This window comes from Haplochromis burtoni, unplaced genomic scaffold (genome assembly GCF_018398535.1).
Source record: "Haplochromis burtoni strain Fernald_Lab_line unplaced genomic scaffold, NCSU_Asbu1 Contig_29, whole genome shotgun sequence".
NCBI classification, from domain to species: Eukaryota; Metazoa; Chordata; class Actinopteri; order Cichliformes; family Cichlidae; genus Haplochromis; species Haplochromis burtoni.
Window position 1 is genome coordinate 2,919,017 of NW_024582390.1, and position 6,594 is coordinate 2,925,610.

The window sequence follows — 6,594 nt, forward strand, 5'->3', positions numbered from 1 at the left end:
CACAACAAAGTATAACAGCCAACATACTGGACACTGTTCTGCCGGACAACAAACAATAATATTGCCATCACTGTTATAATCTTACAATGAAACAAAGTCTCAGATGTAATTATTCTGAAAATAAGTTTAGGCCTACCACAAGTTTGTTTTGTACTTACTTATATAATCAAAATAAAATATTTGTTGTTCTGTCACAAGTGCAGTCTCTAATTTAAACAACACATTTGTTTTTCATTCCAACACATGAGCTGGAATGTTGTAATATTTTAAGCATGGCTTGTTTCCAGTCCAGGCATTACTGCCTGAATGACTATCATGGATCGAGGTGATCCAAATGTAAGTGCAGAAGAAAGTCTTTAACTTCCCTTAAGTACAGTGGCAGTGGATGTGGGTTGGAGATGCAATGAGCTTGAACCTGCAGGCGACCATCTTCACTGACCACACCATCTTTGATGGAGGACTCATCTCTCCTGTTGTTCTGCAAGCAAACAATCATATTTTTTGGAACATGAACTTAATTGCTTTCTTAAAACATTTTTTTCTGCATTTGGTATAAAACAGACTCCAAAATCTCAGGCTCCCTCCCCACTGGAGAGGTGACATTCAATGTCCCAATTGTCAGTCTGGATAGCCGTGACCACCACCCAACACACAATAATGTCATGAAAGCATCATTTTAAAAAGGGCTATGCAAACATGGCCAAGAACTTTCATTCTAATGATGTGCAAAATGATTTGGGCACAAAACAAATTTTGCTGTTAGAAAACTTGCAGACTTCACTATATACAGTGTAGACCCTCTAAACTAAGTTTAGGGGATGTGATCTTTCAAGAAATGCAGACCAAACTGTTGTTGTTTGTTTACTTACACAGCATGTCTTGTAGAATTAACTGGAGTCACCAGTAACAGCATAGTGCAGTCATATCTCAAGTCTAATAACAGAAGACAGGAAAAGATCAGTAAAGAAACAACTTCCCCAAACCAAAGCACAAATAAAACAATAAGTAAAACAGGCTGATCTAAAGTATGATTAAAGTTCAGCCTGATTAATATAAATGTCACTGACAGTTGCTAATATATTGGAAAACCAAAATACTTACTGATGTCTTTCTGTCCAACAGTAGGAGTGTTGGTCCCGAGCCTCAAAGACAGTAAGAAGCAAGCAGAGGGAGAAAAAACAGAACATTTTTCAGAAACTGATTTGATCCTTAATGGCTGTGCAATCATTGTAACATTTTGCTTATGTTGTTAAATAAAGGCTAGATTTGACATTAATAGATGTCACAGATGTCCAAAAGCTGCCACAAAGCATGGAAAAATGGACATCTCTGAAAACTTCGGCGCATCTTTGCAAATATGTGATGTCTTGATAAATCGAGCAGATACTTGAACTTTACACAGCTACATTCTCGCCTGAAAATATCTTAAAAGTTTATTTTATGACCCAGAAAAAGTAATACGTTTTTACGCACAGTACACACAGGCTAGGCTAACACTAACTAGCTAGCAAGATTATAAACCTGGTGCTAAACTAAGAGAAGCCACAAAATCAGTTTGAATAAGAGTAAACATTTACTCACCAAGTCAGTGTATCAGGTAAAGATCCACAGCAATGACAACAATAATATCTTGAGCTGACGCTTTTCCAGGTTTGCTCAACATATTCCATAAAAAATACTGGTACCATGAACATGCGGACTGATCCGAGAGGGAGGAGGACGGTGGTGACGTGGCATTTTCAAAACACATCTTTCATCCTTCCGCACTGAGAAGCAAAACTTCCATCTTACTTAGTTTTTCTAAGTTAAGACAACTCAAATAAATTGAGTTTATCAGCATTTGCATAAAAAGTACTGGTAACTTATTTGAATCGAGTTCTAATAACAAATTGATAAAACCTGAGTTCAGCCTATTTAATATTTTTAATTAAACACAATATTACATTTTACAGTGTATTGGTACAGGCAGACTGCAGAGCCAGGTGCTTGATTTTATATGCCCGTGGTAATGAGAGTGAAAACACCTGAATTCAAAGAGTCATTGGATGAAAACTTTTATCCATAGAGCTTAGGCCACAGTCCACTTTGGTTCCTATTAAACTGCCAAACCGCAAATTTAATTTTATTTAACAAAGAAAAGAAAGCATCTCTGGATAGAAAATGTATATTAAGAAAAAATTAAAAGTGCTAATATCCATCCAGTGTTTCAGCATTATTGCATATGGTGCACTTTATATCTAGGTACACATTTTCAACATTAACGAGGTGCTTATTGGCACGGATTTTAGAAATATACTGGCTCCTTTTTAGTCATTGCAAAGTGCTTCTTGACAGTCTAGTAGTAGTCAAATACTTTAAAAGAAAAAAGAATAGGGAAGATGGTTTAAATTTAATCTGGAACACTTAAAGTGTCGTTTTTGTGTATTAAGAATTTATCTGTTGATTATTGTTGAGGGAAAATGGTTATTCAAGTCACCACCTAGTAAGATTTATGCCTTTAAGGCAAAATAGGAATCCAGTTCTTTTTGTACTTGTAATAAGTACAACCTCTATACTTACTACCAAGAAACGTTTGGCAGTAAGTAAAGTTATTAGGGGGTTAATAGAATCTTCTTAGTTACCTTATAGAATAATGTCACAATAACTACAGTACTAGACCTATTTGTTACTTCGGGTTCCGTGACTGGCTATGAGCCAGAACCCGAAGTAACATCCAGAGGACCTGGCGAGGTAACATATATTGCTCGCATATCGTTGTCATTGCCAATAAGTTAGTCTTTTGGACTGATAATGAACTTTTTCCCAGGGTTACCTGTTGTGTTATTGTGTTTGAGGGTGATCTCGCAAACCTTGTATTTGTTGTTATATTGTTACCTGTGTTTGCCCCCTGCTTTATCTAAACATCATGGCAATAAAAACAAAACAACAAAAGCACACAAACCTTAAGTGTATCTTTAGAAAGACACAAACTGAAACACAAAATACCTCAGTACTCACTTCATTCACTCAGCTGTTTTATCTGCGGGATGAACGTGTTGTCTGGTTTGAAACAGTTTGCAGGAGTTGACGATGAATTCTCCCACAGCGTCAATCTACCTTGCTACTACAGTAGTATCTCTGAGCAGCCCTCACTCTCTCCCTTAGAGCGGATTGGTGAGGCTTGTATCGGATTGCGCTCTGATTGGTCGTTCGCTTCTCATAGAGCGGTACGTCAGTCCAGTTGCACCACCGCCGTCATGTTTCACCCCCCTCCTCAGTCGAACAACGGTGCTTTTTAGGATGCTGGATCAACGCGGTATCATATCATCAGGACCACAAGTCTGAGTGGGATGGAGACAGTGAGTGAGGTATGTACAACGAGGACGGTTTTCCCCTTTTCCGTGCCAATAAGCAGTGAAAGATTACGCTTTTCTTCTCTTGTGGGATGCATTACGCAGGGATGGTTCTACTTTTTAAAATTTCTGCAGTATGAGTGGATTCATCCGTCCTCGCATCATCTGTCCTTCCACATTTCCGAGCGCTCATCCGCAGGTTTTCGGGTGTCCCCTCTATTGTTGAGCTTTGGTCTTTGCTTTAGTACGTTCGGGTTATCGGGATACCCGCCTGGGTCTTTAGGGATGCCGTTTTGCGACTTCGGTGCAATCCCAGCTGAGCACTCCCTGATCTCCGTCCTCTTTGGCACGGCTGTCACCTCTGCACTCACCGTTAGAAATGCGTAGTTTGTCCGGGGCAATGAGGACACCAGGCATAGGTAGCCAAGTTACAATGCACCTGAATCAAAGTTTAAACGGATGCATTTATTCAATTTTTATGCGATTTTTTTCTCGATGCTCGCTTGCAAAGAAAATAGATCTTGTAAGAAAATATTAAAATTTTAAAGATGGGCTATATTTGTCGTGACTGATGAATAATATAAGCTTTAGGAAATCGTTTAGATATATGGAAAGAAAAACGTTCTGCTGGATATTTTGCCCAAAATATATAAACCTTTAAATAAATGAAATAAAAGTCGTCTTGTATAATTGTTAGTGTTGTATCATAATTGTTATTTATTATCTGTTGGTAGTAAGTGATGCTCAGTGGATCAGACTTTGGTGTCCAGTGGCAACATCTCCAAAAAGAAGAAAATGGATGCTCTTAAATTTCCCTCACATCACCTTGTGAAAAGACCGCTTTTTAGTGAATTCACATAAGCTCTGTGAGCTTCCTTAAACCTTAATACCTATGCTTAATTTGAGGCTTTACTTAGTCTCCATGGTAATATTGAAATATCATTTTATCACTTATGTAGCAAACAGTCTGATGAGAATAATAGGAAGGCTTAAAGTTTAGAGCCAAGAGACTGCAAGCTCTTCCTAAGAGTTGTGTTTCTTGTTGCATCTGCTGGGTCATTTTAGATCACTAGCTGGATCAAACGCTAATCCTCTTTGTGATGCAGCCATATGATGGTTTCCATTGCATGTCCATCTGCCCATACAGCCATTAACGCTCACTGCCAGACTGCCTCTGCGTCTAGAAGCGTCTTGTTGTTTACGTTGTATGCAGCTGATCATGTGCCTATACTTGCTCATATAGGTTCGTGTACGTGTCTGTGCTCTGCTTACTCTGACTGCTTTCACTAATCACATTTCTGCAAGGTGTAATTAGTCGCGGGAATCTAAAGCTTTAATCCTTGGTTAAAGTACTGTATCTTTGCTTAGTCAGTGGTGCTTCCCGTGTTACACTGGGCTTACAATCAGCATTTATTTAGAGCACGTGAGTGCATTTTACATCGAGGCTGTTCTAAATAAATGGCAGCATACAAAGGAGATAATGTCAAGCTGACTCTATTATTGAATAGAAATCATCTGTAAAAATAAGGGCATTGTCATATATTAGATTATTAGTGATTCTCAGTGGTTGGAGAAATAGGTATAGTTTAGATAAATGCATTGTATATAAGAAATCTAATTATACATAAAAAGCTATCATGTTTATTATGTTGATCTGTGTAAAAATCACAGTTCTATTCTTGCACGGTAAATTTTAGCCATTCAAAGGGCAACTGAATGAAGTCAGGACAATAGCTCTGTATTTACCCATCCAAAACAGCCAGGACTTAGGCTGGCTAATAATAGGCTGACATGTGCACAGCTTATTTTCTTGCTGTATTTGTGCCAGCTCTTTCTCTTCCCTAAAAGCACAGATTGACAGACTCTTTACCAAGAAATGTACATTTCCTGGCGTATTTGAGAATAGCTCATTCAATAGGAAACAGCAGTTTTTCCCCATAGTCCAATTAAAACACAAATAATAGTAAAGTAATGATCCAAGGAGTAAACAGTAACATGGCCACAACCAAAGCAGCCCCATAACATTTAGGAAAAGGTGCTGTAAAGAAATCAATGGCTACCACAGGACCACAATCTATGGATCTACAGTAATTTCTTGAGTGTCACTCACTCTGCTACTGTAAATCAGGATGATATACCTGCTTATACAGAGCAAAGTTATGGTTTCATGTACCTAGTATGTTTCTGAGAGTGGCTCTTCCCTATCTTCCTAAGAAATGTAATGCTTTTTTGTTGAGATGTTAAACCAATAACATGAATCTTTTACAGTGTGAGCATCTTAGTGGGTGTTTTGTGTGTAAAAGTGAGCCATTAGTCTATTAATGACCCTTAGTGAAATTGCACCATGTAAGGAGCATGGAATTGACTGATTGAATTAATGAAAGCAACCACAAGAAGCTTGTGTTTTGAAGTGGTGATCATTTGCACATACTGTGACAACAGTCATAATGATAACAATCAGGGATCACCGTGGTACCATTCTAGTACTGCGAACTGCTTCTTTACTGACATGTGTCTTTTGTTCTAAAATATTCTGGTTCTGGCAGTTTGGCTTTTTGCCACTTTGTTGCTGTTTGACTGTGATGACACAGTGTTATCACTGTTGTGCATGTTTTGGGTGGATAGGACTGTTTAAACGTTGCTTCTGGGTCTTAAAAGTGGAAATACCTAAAAGCTTCTCCTGGACTCCTGTAGTAGCAAAAAAAACCTTTCAGTTGTATAGACGTTTATGGCAAACTCCATTAATAATCATCAAATTGTGTGTTTATAAAATTTTTAACATATTTAATGGATCTGTTGATATATTTATTATCATGGATTAAATTTGTTCTTCAGCTCTGAAAATTTCAGTGCTCCCTATAATGCTATCTGGCATACTCTAAAATAGTGTTACATTTTGATTCTACTTTGATGGCCTTTAATTCGAGAATGTTATTGGATGGCAAATAAATTGAGAACATGCTGCGTTGGCAGCAGTAATCTTTTTTCTTTTTTAGGGGTGGACCTTTATTGGCTGTACATCATTATCAGCCAATGATCACTTTCCTGACTGCCAAAAAAACTGGCAACTATCACTGGTTGTGCATTGTATCTCATCAGTTTGCAGTCTGGGGTCGAGATCATAAATGTGCATGATAGAATTTCACTATGCTGTCATGAAGGACTGAAAGACTTTAAAACAAGGCAAGGCAAGGCAAGTTTATTTGTATACAGTGGGGCAAAAAAGTATTTAGTCAGCCACCGATTGTGCAAGTTCCCCCAC

At 38.0% G+C, this 6,594-nt stretch overlaps 1 protein-coding gene and 1 long non-coding RNA gene across 3 annotated transcripts in view; one reads left to right on the plus strand and one right to left on the minus strand.

The window, feature by feature from the left end:
- Window positions 1-91: 91 nt before the first annotated feature.
- Window positions 92-3,122, minus strand: LOC121814245. 2 transcript variants are annotated; one of them, XR_006054228.1, is made up of 4 exons: window positions 1,582-3,122; window positions 1,102-1,142; window positions 870-933; window positions 92-478 (listed from the first exon to the last, which is right to left on the minus strand). It is a non-coding gene; the product is annotated as an uncharacterized LOC121814245 (long non-coding RNA). The 2 variants fall into 2 exon arrangements; XR_006054227.1 differs by having other exon boundaries at window positions 1,102-3,122.
- A 110-nt stretch (window positions 3,123-3,232) lies between these two features.
- The window catches only part of b3galt1b (UDP-Gal:betaGlcNAc beta 1,3-galactosyltransferase, polypeptide 1b), a 60,567-nt gene continuing 57,205 nt past the window's right edge, over window positions 3,233-6,594 (plus strand). Inside the window, exon 1 of the mRNA XM_005918189.3 lies at window positions 3,233-3,347. The gene's annotated coding sequence lies outside the window, so the exon portion shown is untranslated. The remainder of the gene's footprint in view (window positions 3,348-6,594) is intronic.